The sequence below is a fragment of the Aquarana catesbeiana genome, linkage group LG12 (genome assembly GCF_042186555.1).
Source record: "Aquarana catesbeiana isolate 2022-GZ linkage group LG12, ASM4218655v1, whole genome shotgun sequence".
Classification (NCBI taxonomy): Eukaryota; Metazoa; Chordata; class Amphibia; order Anura; family Ranidae; genus Aquarana; species Aquarana catesbeiana.
In genome coordinates this window covers 170,401,783-170,425,197 of record NC_133335.1, presented here as the reverse complement: position 1 = coordinate 170,425,197, position 23,415 = coordinate 170,401,783, and positions in this window count along the sequence as shown.

Sequence of the window (23,415 nt, the reverse complement as noted above, 5' to 3'; positions counted from 1 at the left end):
CCAGCTCTGTAAGGGGGGGGATCCTGCTGCAGGATGAAAATTGTAATAGGACTTCAGTGAGGTGATCCGTGGAGCAGGTGAGTTAGAGGAGTATTTGGAGCACCAAGATGGCCGCCGGCCTCCAGAAGTAGGCCGAAGCCGCGGACTTTCCTGACGGCCGGGTGAGCGCCGCCGCTAATTAAGAGGGTAGTCTCCGTGCGGTGCGTGGATGGAAGGGGGATGCTGTTACTCACTGTGTTCCGGTTGGTATAGAGGGCAGATCAGCTCCCGGTTGGTGTCCTAAGTCTTGATACTGCAGGCCGGAGGCTCCGAACGAGCGGTAGGCCGCAAGATGGCGTCCGGCCTCAGGGAATCAGAGCCGAGGGCTCGGGCTCACAGGCAGGGTACCGCCGCTGATCACCTGCGATCTTCGGTAGGGCGGGGAACCGTCGACCCGGGGCAGACGTCTGCTCAGCACCCGGGTCACCAGAACGGCAGGCCGGAGGCTCCGATCGGGCAACAGGCCCCAAGATGGCGGCCGGCATTCCCGGCGCGGAACAATCTGCAGGCCCGGAACAAAGTAATCAACTGGAGCCAAGAAAGGACCCTCCCGGAGTATAGCAGGGGAGTCCAGGAGGCTGTATAGGTGTGATGGGGGCTCAGAGAGGTGAATTAGCCCCTGGATGGCATCGGAATCTCTGTGGCTTTGAGGAGCTCAGCTAGCCCACGTCCTCCTCGGTGCACGTCCAGACACGCCCCCCATATATGTAACGAGATATTTAGTGGAACCATTGCTATACAAAACCATTTAAATGTGTGATAACTTGGACATGAAGATATTCATCCAGAGTAGCAACAGGTCCGAGAGGATGGTTGGATAGCAGGTCAGCGAATGATTAGTTCATATCATGCAGATGCTCAGTGCTCAACATGTTTCGCGTGTCTTTACGCTTCTTCAGGAGCAGAAAGTGTGTTGTGGCTATCAAAATACACAAAAAAATTCCCTATCATGACACATCTCTCAGACACAATGATAGTACCATGTTGTGCACGCCCCCATGGTAGCCTTTTATTGCCCCCCTTTTTTGGTGTCCCATCCTATATCGCTTTGGTCTGACCAGCACAGACTTTCTTGTATCGTAGTATTTTGCTTTGCCTTGTTTTGTATGTTGTTTATGTATTTTGATAGCCACAACACACTTTCTGCTCCTGAAGAAGCGTAAAGAACTAATCGTTCGCTGACCTGCTATCCAACCATCCACGGACCAGTTGTTACTCTGGATGAATATCCTCATGTCCGAGTTATCACACATTTAAATGGTTTTGTATAGCAATGATTCCACTAAATATCTCGTTACATATATGTGATTTGTGGTTTTTAAATTGATGCCCTATCTATATGTTTCTTCAATAAATTATTTTTGTGATATATACTTGTTGTTACTGTGCCTACAAAGTCCAAAGTCCCCTTTTTTGGTTCTTCATTTGCTAATTGAGTTACCCTGAGTTTGTGGCTTAATTTAAAAGGGTATTTGACGTTCCCGCATGCTCCGCTTCTGCTGGCAAGTGCCTCATGTCCATCGAACAGAGTATGAGAGCTGTTGGTGACTATGCCATTGAATTCCGTACTCTGGCAGCAGAGGTTGGAACAATGAGGCCATCGTGGCTGCTTTTTCTCATGGTCTCTCGGGTACCATCAAGGATGAGATAGCAGCCCAAGATATACCCACTGAGCTGGAGAGGTTGATCACGTTTGCCATCCTCATTGACTCCAGACTCAGAGAAAGACTCTCTTTTAGGGAGCGCTTGCAGAAGCCTCCTGTATGTTTGTCTGCGAGCTTTGCAGTCCCACCCGTGCCTCCCTCACCTCCCATGCCTCCTGGTACCGAGTCGGGTAGTGAAGGTCAACCCATGCACTTGGGTTTCACGCATATCTCTGCGGATGAGAGAGCCTTTAGGAGGAAGGAGAGATTGTGCCTTTATTGTGGCCAGGCAGGTCACTTTTTGAAGTCCTGTCCTACCTGCCCAGGGAACGCCCGAACTATGAGGTCCTGTCATGGACAGACCTTAGGTGACGTTGTTTCATCCTCAGTTATCCAGAAGGATAAGCCCCTGGTTTCGGTCACCCTTTCTTGGGCTGAGTTGTCCTTCGAGATACAGGCTCTAATCGACTCTGGGGCTGCAGGCCTGTTCATTGATGCTGCATTTGTATCGAAGCACTCGATTCCGATGCAGCTGCGTGACACTCCACTTGCCATTGAGGCTCTTGACAGGAGACCTCTACAGCCTGCCCATGTGACTCATGAGACGGTCCCATTGTCCATGGCCGTAGGGGCTCTTCACCATGAGATAATCCAATTCCAAGTTATTTCCTCACCTAAGTTTCCGCTGGTTATTGGTTATCCTTGGATACAAAGGCACATCCCCTCGTCTCCTGCTGGTGCTGGTTTCTTCTTTGTGAAGAAGAGGAGTGGTGAACTGAGATCTTGCATTGATTATAGGGGTCTCAGTCGTGTCACGATTAAGAATGCCTATCCGATTCTGTTGATTACAGAGTTGTTTGACCGCCTCAAGGGAGCAACGGTTTTCACGAAGCTTGATTTGAGAGGGGCATAAAATCTTGTGAGGATTAAGGAGGGCGACGAGTGGAATACCAGAACAGGCCATTATGAGTACCTCGTAATGCCTTTTGGCCTTTGTAATGCCCCGACAGTTTTCCAGGAATTTATTAACGATGTCCTCCGAGATTTGTTGCAGTTATGTGTGGTGGTTTATCTCGATGATATCCTCATATTTTCCAAGTCCCTGGAGAGCCACCACACAGATGTCTGTTGTGTGCTTCAGAAACTAAGAGAGAACAATCTCTATTGTAAACTGGAGAAGTGCGAGTTCCATCATGAACAGATTAAATTCCTGGGCTATGTCATTTCCACTGCTGGTTTTTCGATGGACCCAGAGAAACTTTCGGCAGTCCTACAGTGGCCCTGACCAGTGGGTTTACGTCATCTGCAGCGTTTCCTGGGCTTTGCCAACTATTATCGGAAGTATTCGTAACTTCTCGTCTCTGGTCAAGCCCCTGAATGATATGACCAGAAAGGACGGTAACCCACAGAGTTGGTCTCCAGAGTTCATTAAGGCCTTTGAGATTCTCAAGGCTGCCTTTGTTTCTGCCCCTGTGTTGGCACATTCTGATCCTACATTACCTTTTATCCTTGAGGTTGATGCTTCTGAGACTGATGTTGGCACCCTTCTGTCTCAACGTCCTACCTCTGGGAGCGCTATGCAGCCTTGTGGCTACTTTTCCAAGAAACTGTCACCTGCGCAGTGCAATTACGAGATTGGTGACAGAGAGCTGTTGGCGATCATTTTAGTCCTGAAAGAATGGAGACATCTCCTCGAAGGTACCACTGTGCCGGTTCTCATTCTTACTGACCATAAGAATCTAACAATCTTGTCTGAGGCTAAACGCCTCTCTCCCAGAAGGGCACAATGGGCTCTTTTCTTGTCAAGTTTCCATTACATTGTCTCATTCTTACCCGGTACTAAGAATGTAAGGGCTGACGCCTTGTCCCGACAATTTTCCTCCACTTTCAAGTTGGAGTCGGTTCCTGTGATTCCTTCTGATCGTATTCTGGCTACGGTTTGCACCAGTCTCACTTCTCCTTTGGGTGACAAAATTCTTGCTGCTCAGGACCATGTGACCGCTGCTTTGTCCCAGAGAGTCTCTGTACTGCCGTGCTCCAGACTTACCATTCTCCCAAGGCAGCTGGCCACCCTGGGAAGAATCAACTTGTTTGGGCCATTTCCCAACAATTCTGGTGGCCTAGTTTACGTGTTGATGTAACTGCTTTCTTAGCTGCCTGTTCTGTGTGTGCTCAGAGTAATGCCAAGTACACACGGTCGGATTTTCCGATGGAAAATGCCCGATTGGAGCGTGTTGTCAGAAATTCCGACCATGTGTGGGCTCCATCGGACATTTTCCATCGGATTTTCCGACACACAAGGTTTGAGAGCAGGATATAAAATTTTCCGACAACAAAATCGTTGTCGGAAATTCCGATCGTGTGTACACAAATCCGACGGACAAAGTGCCACGCATGCTCAGAATAAATAAAGAGATGAAAGCTATTGGCCACTGCCCCGTTTATAGTCCCGACGTACGTGTTTTACGTCACCGCGTTCAGAATGATCAGATTTTCCGACAACTTTGTGTGACCGTGTGTATGCAAGACAAGTTTGAGCCAACATCCGTCGGAAAAAATCCTAGGATTTTGTTGTCGGAATGTTCGAACAAAGTCCGACTGTGTGTACGGGGCATAAGACTCCACGACACCTTCCAGTGGGCCTCCTACAACCCATACCCAATGGAGAGAAGCCCTGGACCCACCTGTCCATGGATTTCATTGTGGAGTTACCCAACTCCCAAGGCAACACTGTTATCCTTATGGTGGTTGACCGGTTGTCAAAGATGTGTCATTGCATTCCATTTAAGAAGTTGCCCACTTCTAAGGAACTGGCTTCCATTTTTGCTCAGGAGATCTTTCGCTTACATGGGCTACCCAAGGTGATTGCCTCAGACAGGGGTAGTCAGTTTGTGTCTTGGTTTTGGGGAGCCTTTTGTGCACAGTTGGGAATTCAGCTTGCTTTCTCCTCTGCTTATCACCCGCAGTCTAATGGGGCCACAGAACAAGCCAATCACTCCTTGTAGCAATTCCTACGTTGCTATATTTCTGATCATCATAACAACTGGTCAGACCTATTACCGTGGGCAGAGTTTGCTCACAACAGTGCCTTGAATTCTGCTTCCTGATTGTCCCCATTTATGGCGAATTATGGTTTTCAACCTTCCATGTTGCCTGACTCATTTGTTCCGCAGAGTATTGCTGCATTAGAGGAGCATCTCCGTGGTCTTCGTTTCACTTGGGCACAAGTCCAGGAGGCTTTGCGTCATGCTAGTGATAGGTACAGACTCCATGCTGACTGCAGACGCCTGCCTGCGCCTTCCTACCAGGTTGGAGACAGGGTCTGGCTGTCATCTCGCAACCTCCGACTTCATTTTCCCTCCCTGAAGTTCGCACCTCGGTTTATTGGGCCTTTCCGTATTCCTTGCAGGATTAACCCAGTGGCTTACGCATTAGACCTTCATCCTAATATGCGTATTTCTTGTCTCCTTATTAAAACGTTTGGTTTGCAACCGCTTTACCACCTCAGTGCCACGTCCTCACGTTGTACAGGTTGAGAACCATGAGGAGTATGAAGTACAGTCCTTTGTTGACTCCCGTAGGAGCATACAGTACCCGGTGCATTGGAAAGTGTACGGTCCGGAGGAACGCTCTTGGGTCTCATCCTCGGACGTACATGCCCCTGTCCTCCTCCAGGATTTGCGTAGACGTTTTCCCCTCAAGCCTGGTGGTCCTCCGAGGGGGAGGGGTCGTTGAGGAGGGGGTACTGTCAGGGCTGGGCTCAGCCCTTCCTTCTCTGAGATGGTTGCTCAGCTGTCAGCTAATTGCCAGCTCCCATCTCTCTCCACAGTTACTCAGCTGTTGGTGATCCTGCCTGTCAGTCCTGCCTACTTAAGCTGCCCAGTCCAGAGGAGCTCTGCCTTCGCCTTGGTCACATCACAACAAACTATCACCTGCGTTCCTGTTTAACCACTTGAGCCCCGGACCATTATGCTGCCTAAGGACCAGAGGTCTTTTTCCAATTTGGCACTGCGTTGCTTTAACTGCTAATTGCGCGGTCATGCAATGCTGTACCCAAACAAAATTTGCGTCCTTTTCTTCCCACAAATAGAGCTTTCTTTTGATGGTATTTGATCACCTCTGCAGTTTTTATTTTTTGCGCTATAAACGGAAAAAGACCGAAAATTTTGAAAAAAAACAATATTTTCTACTTTTTGTTATAAAAAAAATCCAATAAACTAAATTTTAGTCATACATTTAGGCCAAAATGTATTCGGCCACATGTCTTTGGTAAAAAAAATGTCAATAAGCGTATATTTATTGGTTTGCGCAAAAGTTATAGCGTCTACAAACTAGGGTACATTTTCTGTAATTTACACAGCTTTTAGTTTATGGCTGCCTATGTCATTTCTTGAGGTGCTAAAATGGCAGGGCAGTACAAAACTCCCCCAAATGACCCCATTTTGGAAAGTAGACACCCCAAGGAAATTGCTGAGAGGCATGTTGAACCCATTGAATATTTATTTTTTGTCCCAAGTGATTGAATAATGACAAAAAAAAAAAAAAAATATTTACAAAAAGTTGTCACTAAATGATATATTGCTCACACAGGCCATGGGCCTATGTGGAATTGCACCCCAAAATACATTCAGCTGCTTCTCCTGAGTATGGGGATACCACATGTGTGGGACTTTTTGGGAGCCTAGCCACGTACGGGGCCCCGAAAATCAAGCACCGCCTTCAGGATTTCTAAGGGTGTAAATTTTTGATTTCACTCTTCACTGCCTATCACAGTTTCGGAGGCCATGGAATGCCCAGGTGGCACAAAACCCCCCCAAATGACCCCATTTTGGAAAGTAGACACCCCAAGCTATTTGCTGAGAGGCATATTGAGTCCATGGAATATTTTATATTTTGACACAAGTTGCGGGAAAGTGACACTTTTTTTTTTTTTTTTTGCACAAAGTTGTCACTAAATGATATATTGCTCACACAGGCCATGGGCCTATGTGGAATTGCACCCCAAAATACATTCAGCTGCTTCTCCTGAGTATGGGGATACCACATGTGTGGGACTTTTTGGGAGCATAGCCGCCTACGGGGCCCCGAAATCCAATCACCGCCTTCGGGATTTCTAAGGGTGAAAATTTTTGATTTCACTCTTCACTGCCTATCACAGTTTCGGAGGCCATGGAATGCCCAGGTGGCACAAACCCCCCCCCAAATGACCCCATTTTGGAAAGTAGACACCCCAAGCTATTTGCTGAGAGGCATGGTGAGTATTTTGCAGCTCTCATTTGTTTTTGAAAATGAAGAAAGACAAGAAAAAACATTTTTTTTTTTCTTTTTTCAATTTTCAAAACTTTGTGACAAAAAGTGAGGTCTGCAAAATACTCACTATACCTCTCAGCAAATAGCTTTGGGTGTCTACTTTCCAAAATGGGGTCATTTGGGGGGGTTTTGTGCCACCTGGGCTTTCCATGGCCTCCGAAACTGTGATAGGCAGTGAAGAGTGAAATCAAAAATTCACGCCCTTAGAAAGCCTGAAGGCGGTGCTTGGTTTTCGGGGTCCCGTACGCGGCTAGGCTCCCAAAAAGTCTCACACATGTGGTATCCCCGTACTCAGGAGAAGCAGCAGAATGTATTTTGGGGTGTAATTTCAAATATTCCCATGGCATGTTTGAGCAATATATCATTTAGTGACAACTTTGTGCAAAAAAAAAAAAAAAAAAAAAAAATTTGTCTCTTTCCCGCAACTTGTGTCGCAATATAAAATATTCCATGGACTCGACATGCCTCTCAGCAAATAGCTTGGGGTGTCTACTTTCCAAAATGGGGTCATTTGGGGGGGTTTTGAACTGTCCTGGCATTTTATGCACAACATTTAGAAGCTTATGTCACACATCACTCACTCTTCTAACCACTTGAAGACAAAGCCCTTTCTGACACTCATTGTTTACATGAAAAAGTTTTTTTTGCAAAAAAATTACTTTGAACCCCCAAACATTATATATTTTTTTTAAAGCAAATGCCCTACAGATTAAAATGGTGGGTGTTTCATTTTTTTTTTTCACACAGTATTTGCGCGGCGATTTTTCAAACGCATTTTTTTGGGAAAAAACTCACTTTTTAAAATTTTAATGCACTAAAACACACTATATTGCCCAAATGTTTGATGGAATAAAAAAGATGATCTTAGGCCAAGTACATGGATACCAAACATGACATGCTTTAAAATTGCGCACAAACGTGCAATGGCAACAAAATGAATACATTTTTAAAAGCCTTTAAAAGCCTTTACAGGTTACCACTTTAGATTTACAGAGGAGGTCTACTGCAAAAATTACTGCCCTCGATCTGACCTTCACGGCGATACCTCACATGCATGGTGCAATTGCTGTTTACGTTTGACGACAGACCGCCGCTTGCGTTCGCCTTAGCGCGAGAGCAGGGGGCGACAGGGGTTTTTTTTTTTTTTTTTTTCTTTATTATTTTTTTGCTTTTTTATCTTATTTTTAAACTGTTCCTTTCATTTTTTTTTTTAATCATTTTTATTGTTATCTCGGGGAATGTAAATATCCCCTATGATAGCAATAGGTAGTGACAGGTACTCTTTTTTGAAAAAATTGGGGTCTATTAGACCCTAGATCTCTCCTCTGCCCTCAAAGCATCTGACGACACCAAGATCGGTGTGATAAAATGCTTCCCCAATTTCCCAATGGCGCTATTTACATCTGGCAAAATCTAAGTCATAAAATGCTTGTAGCTTCCGGTTTCTTAGGCCATAGAGATGTTTGGAGCCACTCTGGTCTCTGATCAGCTCTATGGTCAGCCGGCTGAATCACCGGCTGCATTCTCAGGTTCCCTGTTGAGACAGGAGAGCCAGAGAAAAACACGGAAGACGGTGGGGGGGGCATTCCCTCCTACGGCATGTAAAAGCAGTCTAGAGGCTAATTAGCCGCTAGGATTGCTTTTACATGAAAGCCGACCGCTGGCTGAAAAGAATGATACCAAGATGATACCTAAACCTGCAGGCATCATTCTGGTATAACCATTCAAAGTCGTGAATGGCGTACCTGAAGACAAAAAAATGGTTAACAATAAAGCACAGTAAACGGTAAAGTATAAAAAATTGCATACCTGAAAAGCAAACATGATAAAACATAATAACAATAAAACATTGCAGAATAGAATACAGTAAAAAAGAGCAGAATAATAGAGAGAGAGAATAGAGAGAGAGAGAACAATGAAACGACAACTATTTTTTTTTATTTTATATATATTTTTTTTTTTTTACACTTTTTTTGTAACTAACTTTTATAACGGTAACCGGTTCCAGGTTCGGGTCTCTCAAAATGCGATGGCATCTTGGGAGACCCTGTGAAAGTGTGCCTAGTCTGTGCAATGCTGTACCCTACGCTAATACTCAACTAGTGAATGGTAGCGTTCAAAACATTCACCAATGCAAAGACCAGGATTGTCAGGACAGGAGGGACAATAATAGCGGGTGTCACGCCTATATCCGCGCTTGCTGCAGACACATCTTTTTTGGGGGGGTTCGTTGGGTAGGGGTACTCGGGAGGACATCAAGAAAATGCCTCTCATGCAGCCGACTGCATTTGGTTGGGGATGTGAATGGGGGAAGTACGGGCGCTGCAGAAGCGGTGGGTTCCCAAATAGGATTGGCGAATGCAGCAGGAAGGGCATTATGGGCACGACGGGCCTGTGTTTGTCTTCTTGGTGGCAGCGCGACACTACTTGTGCTTGCCACCTCACCAGCTTGAACTGCACTTATGGGACTCGCCACGTCACCAAGTGTTACTGCAGTGCTGGTTTGACTACGACCGGGGTGTACTAGGCCGCTGGCGCTTGCCAGTTCAATGAAAAGCTACCAAAAAAACTGTTAGCGATCGCAGGGATCAGGCCTGACTCTGCGAACGCTGCAGTTATGCGTTAAGTGTTTTGTAAGTGATAGTGATTGATCGATACTGCACTTGGGTGGGCTGGGCCGGGCGGAGGGGCAAAATGCAGGTGCTAGCAGGTATCTGGGCTGATCCCGCTAACACTGCGTTTTTGGGAACCCTAAACTGCTGGGGACGCCAGTATAGATCTGATCGGATCAGATATTGATCCGTTCAGATACTATACCACTAAGGGAGGCGTATGCTGCATGCGTGGGTGTTAGCGGTACTGGCGCTAATCTGACGCTGCTTGGGGCTGGTGCTTGCCAGTTCACCAAAATACTACCAAAAAAACTGTTAGCGATCGCAGGGATCAGGCCTGACTCTGCGAACGCTGCAGTTATGCATTTAGTGTTTTGTAAGTGTCAGTGATCGATCGATACTGCACTTGGGTGAGCTGGGCTGGGCCGGGCGGAGGGGCAAAACGCAGGTGCTAGCAGGTATCTGGGCTGATCCCGCTAACACTGCGTTTTTGGGAACCCTAAACTGCTGGGGACGCTAGTATAGATCTGATCGGACCAGATATTGATCCGTTCAGATACTATACCACTAAGGGAGGTGTACGGTGCGTGCGTGGGTGTTAGCGCTACTGGTGCTAACCTGACGCTGCCTGGGGCTGGTGCTTGCCAGTTCACCAAAATGCTACCAAAAAAACTGTTAGCGATCGCAGGGATCAGGCCTGACTCTGCGAACGCTGCAGTTATGCGTTTAGTGTTTTGTAAGTGACAGTGATCGATCGATACTGCACTTGGGTGGGCTGGGCGGAGGGGCAAAACGCAGGTGCTAGCAGGTATCTGGGCTGATCCCGCTAACACTGCATTTTTGGGAACCCTAAACTGCTGGGGACGCTAGTATAGATCTGATCGGATCAGATATTGATCCAATCAGATACTATACCACTAAGGGAGGCGTATGCTGCGTGCGTGGGTGTTAGCGGTACTGGCGCTAATCTGACGCTGCCTGGGGCGACGCAAATCACCGCCGGGCGATCAGGGGGCTAAACCTTTATTCGGTAATAAACGGCGGGTGCCCTGACACTATAAAAAATAAACGAACTAACCAGCGTCAACCGTAACAGTTATACGGTGATCAGTGGTGAAAGGGTTAACTAGGGGGCCATCAAGGGGTTAAAACATTTATTCGGTAGTATATGGGGGTCCCTGTCGCTATAAAACGCTGACGGCGAACCTCAATATTTACGTCCCTAACTAGCGTCACCAGCGACACTAATACAGCGATCAGAAAAATGATCGCTTAGCGACACTGGTGACAGGGGGTGATCAAGGGGTTAAAACTTTATTAGGGGGGTTAGGGGGGTATCCTAGACCTACAGGGGGCTAATACTAACTGTCCCAACACTGTAACTGTCACAAACTGACACCAATGCAGTAATCAGAAAAAAAAAAAACTGCTGGTGTCAGTTTGTGACAGGGGGGGGCAATTGGGGGGGGGATCCGGGGGCGATCGGGGGGGGGGGGGATCGGGGTGTTTTGTGTGCCTGGCATATTCTACTGTGTGTGTGTAGTGTTGTGCACTCACATACCTGTCTTCTCTCCTCGGGCCGGAACGGAAATTACCGAGCCGAGGAGAGATGACATCATTTCCTTTGCTGCTGTTTAGCATACAGCAGCAAAGGAATGATTCGATTGGCCGGCGGCGATCGCGAGGGGGGGCCACGAACGGATGGCCTCCCCCTTACCTCCGATCGCCGTGGGACAAAAGACGACCGCCTTGGGCGCCGGGGGGGGTCCGATCGGACCCCCCACCCGCGGAAGGCAAATCACGTACATGTACATGATTTTGCCTGTCCGTGCTGCCTTGCCGACGTACATCGGCGTGAGGCGGTCGTCAAGTGGTTAAAGACTGGCTTTGCTGACATCCCTTCTGGCTCCAGATCCTGCTTGCTGTTCCACTACTTTGATACCTGACTTCTTGCTTGGCTGACTATCCATTCCGGTTACTGAACTTTGGCTATGTTTTGACTAAGTGCGTTCTTTTTACTTTTATTATTAAACAAGTGTGATTTAACTGTACTTCTGTCTCAGCCTGATTCCATGGTTTCTGACACCCCCAGAAGGATTTACCCCCTTCCAGATCAGAGCACTTTTTGCGATACCGCACTGCGTCGCTTTAACTGACAATTGCGAGGTCGTATGACATTGCACCTAAACAAAGTTGTCCTTTTTCTCCCACAAATAGAGCTTTCTTTTGGTGGTGTTTGATCACGTCTGTGTTTTTTATTTTTTGCGTTATAAACAAAAAAGAGAGAAATTTTGAAAAAAAAGCAATATTTTTTACTTTTTGCTATAATAAATATCCCCCAAAAATATATAAAAAAACAAATTTCTTTCTCAGTTTAGGCCAATATGTATTCTTCTACATATTTTTGGTAAAAAATAATCACAATAAGCGTATATTGATTGATTTGCGTAAAAGTTATAGCGTCTACAAAATAGGGGATAGATTTATGGCATTTTTATTATTATTATTAATCCCCAGAATGGCTATCGTGACGAAACACGCAGGGTAGGCCTGTGATACTGACGTCATCACTTTCTGTCTCTTCGGAGACTGATGATACAGTAAGCAGCAGGCAGAGGAAGCTCGAGGCGACGCCGCCAGTCTATGCATTGACACATCGCTTATTTATCAGCATTATGTCATAAGTGCAATCTATTTGAATACAATAAATCATTCTTTTAAGTACTGCACTATGGGCACAATTTTTGTTTTTGAGTTATAAGGGTCCAGCAGTTTGGGACATCCAGATAGGTTTTTGGGAGACCGAATTCCCTGTGCTTGGTGAGACCGCCATTGTGGTAATTTCTGCGGGTAAGGAGACTACATACTCACTCTGGGTGTAACACTTACTTGGAGGAAGGGCCTTCATATCTACATGGATACCTTCTGAATCACTGCTTATCCTCATTTGGGACTTTGTCTTAGTTTTAAATAATTTCTTTCTCTTCCCACATTTTTTGCTTGTGTTTTTTTTTCACCGTTGGTTTATGTAGATTTTTCAGGTTTCTGATTTCATTGCGAATTTATGTATTCATGCAAATGTTCATGATTTTTTTATTTCATTCACCTGAAATTATTTTTGGCACTTGTATCATATACCGGTATTTGCCATGTACAGAGTTTCATATTGTTTTAATAGGTTCACCTTATTATACATGCAATATTGATTCTCAGATTCTTCATTATACACATTGGGACTGTGCTTTAGTTTTCCCCTTTTTTTTAGGTTTTTTCACCATGTTATTATGTTAGCATACACAATCTCATCACGTAAACTTGTCAGATAAACTTCTTAATAATTATTTTGACAATAAATACTTGCTAATATATATATATATATATATATATATATATATATATATATATATATATATATATATATATATATATATATTTAATTATTCCTTAGTTGCTGGTGCTATGCTCTAGAAACTTTAACATCTGACAAAGCAGATCCCAATCTCCCACAACCACCCTTTAAACACCTGATATATTTATTTTTTTGCCAGAAGGTCATATTGCAAGTACTTGGGAAACAGGATATCTGTTGACTGTAATTTGATTTTTTAAGGTATCTTGTCAAGATATAAAAATAAAATCTGCCATTTTCAACTACTTTATGAGGATGCAAACATCATGTTGACATCCTTATCCTTATTTACCTGTTTAGTCACCCAGAACATGCATGCAGCCTAAGTTGCACATTTAAAATGAAAAACTGCAATTTACAGCAATGGCACCACATACGCTGCAAGTCACACTTTTTCAGGCAGAAGAGGGTACTTTTCCAAATAGTAATATATCAGCCATTCACATACCACAGAATGCCAGAGGAATACTCCCCTAGTAGGAGGCTATAACTTGTTCACACTGAGATCCCCAAATGTCCCAGCAAATATATGGCTGCCAGTGCGAGACTCTTCCAGGAAGCTGACAGAGGAGACACCATGTAAAGGGAAACCTGCTCTGTCCCTCCTCAACAGGTACCTCTCCCTATTGTTCCTCCTATCCTCTCCCTATCCAGCAGGGGTTCTGTCCCTGACTTACTCCTACACTGCGGGCACACCAAATGATGCAGGATCCTACCATTTGTAGAATTCCTAGTGAAGTTGGCTGCTCAAAACTCATAGGACCTTGGCATCCAACAGGATTGCTTTCCTCCCCAAGATGGCTGCCTGGAGCCCATAGCAGGAGACAGTTACTCCTCAATGAGCTTCTGTCAGCCTGAAAAAATTGCAATGTGCTTCCCCCAGGCTCCCCCAAAACTTGATCATATTATAAAAAAATCAGTCCAAAATTATGTGCACAGTTCTTCAGTAAAACTCCTCCATTACAAAATACTTGTGATCTTCTGTGGTAAGTAAGGCCTACACAGTGAATGTAAATAATACTGCTTATGTATAAAACAGCATGTGCTCCCTCCAGAACTCTCACCTCCAATCTGGAGAAAAAAAGCATGTGTTAGCCAAGTAATCTGAATTCCCAGTTCCAAAGCATAGAACCGCATCAACCTCCGTTCCACTGACACTGGACTCTCCCTTAGTACACTAGTTACTGCCTCCAGGAATTGCAGGGATGTGTTTCCTTTAGGATCCCTTAAGTATTCATGTGGCCATTATGCAATAATCTCATTGAAAGAAGCATAAATTAAGGGCTCCCACAGTGTGGTAAATGAAAAAAAAAATGGTAAATTTATTAAGAGAAATGCACTTACACATAAAATGATATAAAAATGCTTTAAAAATCATTCATAGCCAGATACCGGACTTCCTAACACAATTTCCTGTCTACATCTGCCTCCACTCACACCCTACACGTTACATCACAGTCACGTGACTTCATCTTGGAGACTGTTCCAGGACAACCATCACTGCAGCCCTCCACCGATCTGGATTTTATGGCAGAACGAGTAAACAGAAACCTCTCCCCAGTGCAAAACACATGAAAGTTTGTTTGGAAAAAAAGCACTTGAAGCACTCTCAGTGAGGAACACAATATTCTGGTCTGATGAAAGCAAGATTAAACTGTTTGGCCTCAGTTCTAAATGTTATGTCTGAAGGAAACCGGGCTCCGCTCATCATCTGCCCAATACCATCCCAACAGTGAAGCATGGTGGTGGCAGCATCATGCTGTGGGGGTGTTTTTCAGCAGCAGGGACTGGTAGACTGGTCAGTGATGAGCGAAAGCTGAATGGAGCAAAGTACAGAGATATTCTCAATGAAAACCTGTTCCACATCACTCAGACTGGGCTGAAGGTTCACCTTCCTACATGGCAACAATCCTAAGCACACAGCCAAGACTTTGAATGTCCTAGAGTGGCCCAGCCAGAGCCCTGGCATGAACCCTATTGAATATCTCTGGACAGACCTGAAAATGGCTGTCTACCGATGGTCCCCATCCAACCTGACTGAGCTTGAGAGGATTTACAAAGAAAAATGGCAGAAAATCCCCCAATCCAGGTGTGCAAAGCTTGTTGCATCATACCTCAAAAAACCTGAGGTAGTAACTGCTGCCAAAAATAAGAAAAGGGTCTGAATACTTGAGCATATGTGATAGTTACATTTTTTCTTTTTAATAAATTCACAGACATTTCTAGAATTCTGTTTTCACTTTGTCATTATGGTATACTGAGTGTAGATTAATAAAAAAAGTATGAATTTTAAGTAACTGTAGTGTCAGGCTGCAACATAACAAAATTGAAAAAAGTGAAGGGGGTCTGAATACTTTATGAATGCACTGTATAAATATATTAATAAAATATATATATATTTTTTTTAATTAGCTGTAGTTTGCACCTAAGTCCACAGTGTGCTTAAAGGGATTTTGTCTATTTGATCAGGATGTGGTACAGTTAAATGCTGATCTCTCTCCATATTATATGTTTATTAGTAATTTATAACAGATTTCCACAAAGCTATTTTTTGGATGTTCCCACCTCACTCATCTGATTCTTTTATATTTTCTGCATTTTTTACAGTATTTATTGCACCTTATATTTTATTTCTATTTTTTACATTGTCTCATTGACTACGTGTGGGTTAACCTCTCCAATGCTATAGGACCACACTCCCGTAAATTTGAGCTCACCACTAGAGACTGCGTTCCGTAACTAGCCAACTCTTTGACCGATGGGTGGGACCTCCATCTGCCATGGAGTCCATCAGGAAAGGAAAATTACGGTAAGTATTGATAATAAATTTTCCTTTTTCCTGACAGACTCCACGGCAGACTATGTGTGGGAAATAACTAGCCAATCCACACGGGTTGGTATACAGATCAAAAAGAAATTTAATTTAGCCCGTCAACTGACAGGACTCTTAAACCAAAGTTCACATAAGATAGAGATGCAGGCTCTATGCAATAATGTGACATGAAGGTATTGATGGAGGCCCATGAGGCCGCTTTACACATGACGTCAGGAGCCACATACCGGGCTGCTGCCCAAGACGCCGCCATACCCTTGGTGGAATGTGCCATCACCGCCTCTGGAGGAGCCAAGCCCTTGGCCCTATAAGCTTGCTGGATGGACTGGACAATCCAAGCCGCAATCATTCTGGACGAAGCTCGCTTCCCTCTGATACTGCCTGAGTGCAAGATAAACAGGTAGTCGGAGCATCTAAAGGAGGAAGTAACTTGCAAATATTCTTTCAGTATTTCACCTACATCCAGAGGATGAACTTCAGAGGACCCTGGAGGCCTGAATGTAGGTAGGAAAATTTCTTGGTTCTCATGGGACACTGAAGATGAGGACCACCCGGTCCGGAAAGAAAGTCAGGAAAGGTTCTTCATGACCCAAGGACCCGATCTCAGAAACCCTTTTGGCCGAAGTGATGGCAACTAGGAAAGCAACTTTTGCAGAAAGATCTTTGATAGAAAGCGGAGTGGATCCTGCAGTACTGAGACCAGACAGTGAGTCGAGAACAAGGGAAAGATCCCATTTGAGAAATCTTGGTCTTCTTTGGGGCCTGAGTCTTGTCGCCCCACAGAAGAACTGCTGCACTAAAGTGTGAACCACCCATGATGTTCCGGAGAAGGCCGACAGAGCTGTGACTTGAACTCTAAGAAAGCTGATGGATAGAGACAGATCTAGGGCAGATTGGAGGAAGCCGAGGATATCCCCGACTCCTGGATCCCTGAACGATCTGCCCGTAGAGTAAGAGGATTCAACGAACTTGGCCCATATCCTCCCATAGACTTTATTCGCGCTCCCTTTTCTCGAGCTCATGAGGGTGGAAATCACTCTTGAAGTGCAACCCGAGAGATTCAAGCTTTTCCCTCTCAAGAACCAGATCATCAGTCTTAGTGACGCCGGACAAGGGTGCAGGACTGCCCCCTGAGAAAGTAGATCCAGCCTGGTAGAAAGAGACACCGGGTCCCAGAAGCTGAGCTGGGTCAGGAGGGGAAACCATGGCCTGTTCGGCCAGTAAGGTGCAAACACTACCACCTTGACTGCTTCCGCTTGGAGTCTCTGTAAGAACCTGAGGATGATCGGAAGCGGTGGTAAGGCGTATGCCATGTTGAAGCTCCACTGATCTGTCAGGGCGTCTACTCCAAAGGCCTGGCCGCAACGGCCCCGAGTGTAATACTTCTTAATCTTGAAGTTGCAGGGGGATGCAAATAGGTCTACTTTGGGATTGACTCCCAAAGACAGGATACATTTGAACGTCTGCACATGAAGAGCCCACTCGTTGTTGTCTAACTGTGTGCGAGACAGGAAGTCCGCTTGGACGTTCTGGACTCCGGGAACAAAGACCGCTGGACTATTGGCTAGGTTTTTCTGAGCCCAGGACATGATGGGCTCGATTTCTTGGAGCAGTGTGGAGCTCGGAGTGCCCCCTTGCCTCTTCACATAGGAGACCGCTGTGATGTTGTCCATTCTCAGTAAAACTGACTCCCCTTTTCAGGAGATGAGTGAAAGATTGAAGGGCACACCAGGCTGCCCGTAGTTCCAGGATGTTTGAGCCTGGGTTGTGAAGATGTGCATCCCACTTGCCTTGAGTGAGTTCTGACCTGCAAAGTGCTCCCCAACCAGCACCACTGTCATTGGTCGTAACTGTGACCCATGAGAAGGGGGCAATGGAGTGGCAGGTGAGCAGGTTTCTGCGCTGAAGCCACCAGAAGAGGCTGTTCCTCATCATTGAGGTTATGTGAATGGACTTATTGCCGTCTCCTGAGTTCCACTGACGGAGAAACCCTGTCTGGAAAGGGCGTAACCTCCACAGGGACCATTTGACCATGGGGGTCGTAGAGACCATTGTGCCGATAATTTTTAGGCACTGTGAGGCCTTTAGGCGTAAGGAGCTCAGAGCAATGAGATTCTCCCTCTGATGACTGGGATCTTCTCCACTGGGAGAGAGATGGTGCTTTCCACAGTGTCAAACTGGGTCCCTAGGTATACCAGGCGCTGAACTGGTTCCAAATAGGGATGAGCTTCGTGCTCTAGTCGAACGCATGTTCAACTCGAACATCGTGTGTTTGGTCGTTCGCCGAATTATGAACGATATGGGCCGTTCGCGCCAAATTCGAGCAGCGCATCGTGGCCCATAATTCACTGCGGCATCACAGTGCATTGCTGGCTGATGATTGGCCAAGCATGCACTATGACCCGCATACTTGGCCAATCACAGCGCTGTGTGTACAGAGAGCCGTAATTGGCCAAAGCCAAGGAGGCTTTGGCCAATTATGGCTCAGGGGGGTTTAGTACACATCCCACACTATATAAGGCCACTTGCACGTTGGCCCTGTGTAGTGTGTTCCGGCTTGAGAGAGAAATAGACAGAGAGAGAGACAGTGTCATTTGATTTAAGTTAGATAGAGTAGGCAGGTCGAGTCAGTGAGCTGCACTTACAGTGTATTGTGTATATATATATGCATCCCAGGTGTTTTATATATATATATATATATATATATATATATATATATATATACATACTGTATTCAGTTTAGCTAGATCCTGTTTTTCTCTTCCTAATGTACTGACAGGCAGGCAGGTTTTTACAGTATTTCCAATTACTGTACTTGTTACCCTGCACAGTTGCACCTACAGTATAGCTACCTGAAGCCAAGTGCTTGTGTAGGCTCTTTGAAGTATTTCCAGTTACTGTACTGTGTACCCTGCACAGTGTCACCTACAGTATAGCTACCTGAAGCCAGGTGCTTGTGTAGGCTTTTGACGTATTTTCAGTTACTGTACTGTGTACCCTGCACAGTTGAACCTACAGTATAGCTACCTGAAGCCAGGTGCTTGTGTAGGCTCTTTGAAGTATTTCCAGTTACTGTACTGTATACCCTGCACAGTTGGACCTACAGTATAGCTACATGAAGCCAGGTGCTTGTGTAAGCACTTGATGTATTTCCAGTTACTGTACTGTGTACCCTGCACAGTTGCACCTACAGTATAGCTACCTGAAGCCAGGTGCTTGTGTAGGCTATTTGAAGTATTTCCAGTTACTGTACTGTGTACCCTGCACAGTTGCACCTACAGTATAGCTACCTGAAGCCAGGTGCTTGTGTAGGCTCTTGACGTATTTCCAGTTACTGTACCATGTACCCTGCCCAGTTGCACCTAAAGTATAGCTACCTGAAGCCAGGTGCTTGTGTAGGCTCTTTGAAGTATTTCCAGTTACTGTACTGTGTACCCTGCACAGTTGCACCTACAGTATAGCTACCTGAAGCCAGGAGCTTTTGTAGGCTCTTTGAAGTATTTCCAGTTACTGTACTGTGTATCTTGCGCAGTGTCACCTACAGTATAGCTACCTAAAGCCAGGTGCTTGTGTAGGCACTTTGAAGTATTTCCAATTACTGTACTGTGTACCCTGCGCAGTTGCACCTACAGTAGAGCTACCTGAAGCCAGGTGCTTGTGTAGGCTCTTTGAAGTATTTCCAGTTACTGTACTGTGTACCCTGCACAGTGTCACCTACAGTATAGCTATCTGAAGCCAGGTGCTTGTGTAGGCTTTTAACGTATTTCCAGTTACTATACTGTGTACCCTGCACAGTTGCACCTACAGTATAGCTACCTGAAGCCAGGTGCTTGTGTAGGCTCTTTGAAGTATTTACAGTTACTGTACTGTATACCCTGCACAGTTGCACCTACAGTATAGCTACCTGAAGCCAGGTGCTTGTGTAGGCTCTTGACGTATATCCAGTTACTGTACTGTATACCCTGCCCAGTTGCACCTACAGTATAGCTACCTGAAGCCAGGTGCTTGTGTAGGCTCTTTGAAGTATTTCCAGTTACTGTACTGTGTACCCTGCACAGTTGCACCTACAGTATAGCTACCTGAAGCCAGGTGCTTGTGTAGGCTCTTTGAAGTATTTCCAGTTACTGTACCGTGTACCCTGCACAGTTGCACCTACAGTATAGCTACCTGAAGCCAGGTGCTTGTGTAGGCACTTTGAAGTATTTCTAGTTACTGTACTGTGTACCCTGCACAGTTGCACCTACAGTATAGCTACCTGAAGCCAGGTGATTGTGTAGGCTCTTTGAAGTATTTCCAGTTACTGTACTGTATACCCTGCACAGTTGCACCTACAGTATAGCTACCTGAAGCCAGGTGCTTGTGTAAGCTCTTGATGTATTTCCAGTTACTGTACTGTGTACCCTGCACAGTTGCACCTACAGTATAGCTACCTGAAGCCAGGTGCTTGTGTAGGCTCTTTGAAGTATTTCCATTTACTGTACTGTATACCCTGCACAGTTGCACCTACAGTATAGCTACCTGAAGCCAGGTGCTTGTGTAAGCTCTTGAAGTATTTCCAGTTACTGTACCGTGTACCCTGCACAGTTGCACCTACAGTATAGCTACCTGAAGCCAGGTGCTTGTGTAGGCACTTTGAAGTATTTCTAGTTACTGTACTGTGTACCCTGCCCTGTTGCACCTACAGTATAGCTACCTGAAGCCAGGTGATTGTGTAGGCTCTTTGAAGTATTTCCAGTTACTGTACTGTATACCCTGCACAGTTGCACCTACAGTATAGCTACCTGAAGCCAGGTGCTTGTGTAAGCTCTTGATGTATTTCCAGTTACTGTACTGTGTACCCTGCACAGTTGCACCTACAGTATAGCTACCTGAAGCCAGGTGCTTGTGTAGGCTCTTTGAAGTATTTCCAGTTACTGTACTGTATACCCTGCACAGTTGCACCTACAGTATAGCTACCTGAAGCCAGGTGCTTGTGTAAGCTCTTGATGTATTTCCATTTACTGTACTGTGTACCCTGCACAGTTGCACCTACAGTATAGCTACCTGAAGCCAGGTGCTTGTGTAGGCTCTTTGAAGTATTTCCAGTTACTGTACCGTGTACCCTGCACAGTTGCACCTACAGTATAGCTACCTGAAGCCAGGTGCTTGTGTAGGCACTTTGAAGTATTTCTAGTTACTGTACTGTGTACCCTGCACAGTTGCACCTACAGTATAGCTACCTGAAGCCAGGTGCTTGTGTAGGCTCTTTGAAGTATTTCCAGTTACTGTACTGTATACCCTGCACAGTTGCACCTACAGTATAGCTACCTGAAGCCAGGTGCTTGTGTAAGCTCTTGATGTATTTCCAGTTACTGTACTGTGTACCCTGCACAGTTGCACCTACAGTATAGCTACCTGAAGCCAGGTGCTTGTGTAGGCTCTTTGAAGTATTTCCAGTTACTGTACTGTATACCCTGCACAGTTGCACCTACAGTATAGCTACCTGAAGCCAGGTACTTGTGTAGGCTCTTTGAAGTATTTCCAGTTACTGTACTGTGTACCCTGCACAGTTGCACCTACAGTATATCTACCTGAAGCCAGGTGCTTGTGTAGGCTCTTGACGTATTTCCAGTTACTGTACTGTGTACCCTGCCCAGTTGCACCTACAGTATAGCTACCTGAAGCCAGGTGCTTGTGTAGGCTCTTTGAAGTATTTCCAGTTACTGTACTGTGTACCCTGCACAGTTGCACCTACAGTATAGCTACCTGAAGCCAGGTGCTTTTGTAGGCTCTTTGAAGTATTTCCTGTTACTGTACTGTGTACCTTGCGCAGTGTCACCTACAGTATAGCTACCTGAAGCCAGGTGCTTGTGTAGGCACTTTGAAGTGTTTCCAGTTACTGTACTGTGTACCCTGCACAGTTGCACCTACAGTATAGCTACCTGAAGCCAGGTGCTTGTGTAGGCTCTTTGAAGTATTTCCAGTTACTGTACTGTGTACCCTGCACAGTTGCACCTACAGTATAGCTACCTGAAGCCAGGTGCTTGTGTAGGCTTTTGACGTATTTCCAGTTACTATACTGTGTACCCTGCACAGTTGCACCTACAGTATAGCTACCTGAAGCCAGGTGCTTGTGTAGGCTCTTTGAAGTATTTCCAGTTACTGTACTGTGTACCCTGCGCAGTTGCACCTACAGTATAGCTACCTGAAGCCAGGTGCTTGTGTAAGCACTTTGAAGTATTTCTAGTTACTGTACTGTGTACCCTGCACAGTTGCACCTACAGTATAGCTACCTGAAGCCAGGTGCTTGTGTAGGCTCTTTGAAGTATTTCCAGTTACTGTACTGTGTACCCTGCACACTTGCACCTGCAGTATAGCTACCTGAAGCCAGGTGCTTGTGTAAGCTCTTGATGTATTTCCAGTTACTCTACTGTGTACCCTGCACAGTTGCACCTACAGTATAGCTACCTGAAGCCAGGTGCTTGTGTAGGCTCTTTGAAGTATTTCCAGTTACGGTACTGTGTACCCTGCACAGTTGCACCTGCAGTATAGCTACCTGAAGCCAGGTGCTTGTGTAGGCTCTTTGAAGTATTTCCAGTTACTGTACTGTGTACCGTGCACAGTTAAACCTACAGTATAGCTACCTGAAGCCAGGTGCTTGTGTAGGCTCTTTGAAGTATTTCCAGTTACTGTACTGCGTACCCTGCACAGTTGCACCTACAGTATAGCTATCTGAAGCCAGGTGCTTGTGTAGGCTCTTTGAAGTATTTCCAGTTACTGTACCATGTACCCTGCACAGTTGCACCTACAGTATAACTACCTGAAGCCAGGTGCTTGTGTAGGCTCTTGACGTATTTCCAGTTACTGTACTGTGTACCCTGCACAGTTGCACCTACAGTATAGCTACCTGAAGCCAGGTGCTTGTGTAGGCACTTTGAAGTATTTCTAGTTACTGTACTGTGTACCCTGCACAGTTGCACCTACAGTATAGCTACCTGAAGCCAGGTGCTTGTGTAAGCTCTTGATGTATTTCCAGTTACTGTACTGTGTACCCTGCACAGTTGCACCTACAGTATAGCTACCTGAAGCCAGGTGCTTGTGTAGGCTCTTTGAAGTATTTCCAGTTACTGTACTGTGTACCCTGCACAGTTGCACCTACAGTATAGCTACCTGAAGCCAGGTGCTTGTGTAGGCTCTTGACGTATTTCCAGTTACTGTACTGTGTACCCTGCCCAGTTGCACCTAAAGTATAGCTACCTGAAGCCAGGTGCTTGTGTAGGCTCGTTGAAGTATTTCCAGTTACTGTACTGTGTACCCTGCACAGTTGCACCTACAGTATAGCTACCTGAAGCCAGGTGCTTTTGTAGGCTCTTTGAAGTATTTCCAGTTACTGTACTGTGTATCTTGCGCAGTGTCACCTACAGTATAGCTACCTGAAGCCAGGTGCTTGTGTAGGCACTTTGAAGTATTTCCAATTACTGTACTGTGTACCCTGCGCAGTTGCACCTACAGTATAGCTACCTGAAGCCAGGTGCTTGTGTAGGCTCTTTGAAGTATTTCCAGTTACTGTACTGTGTACCCTGCACAGTG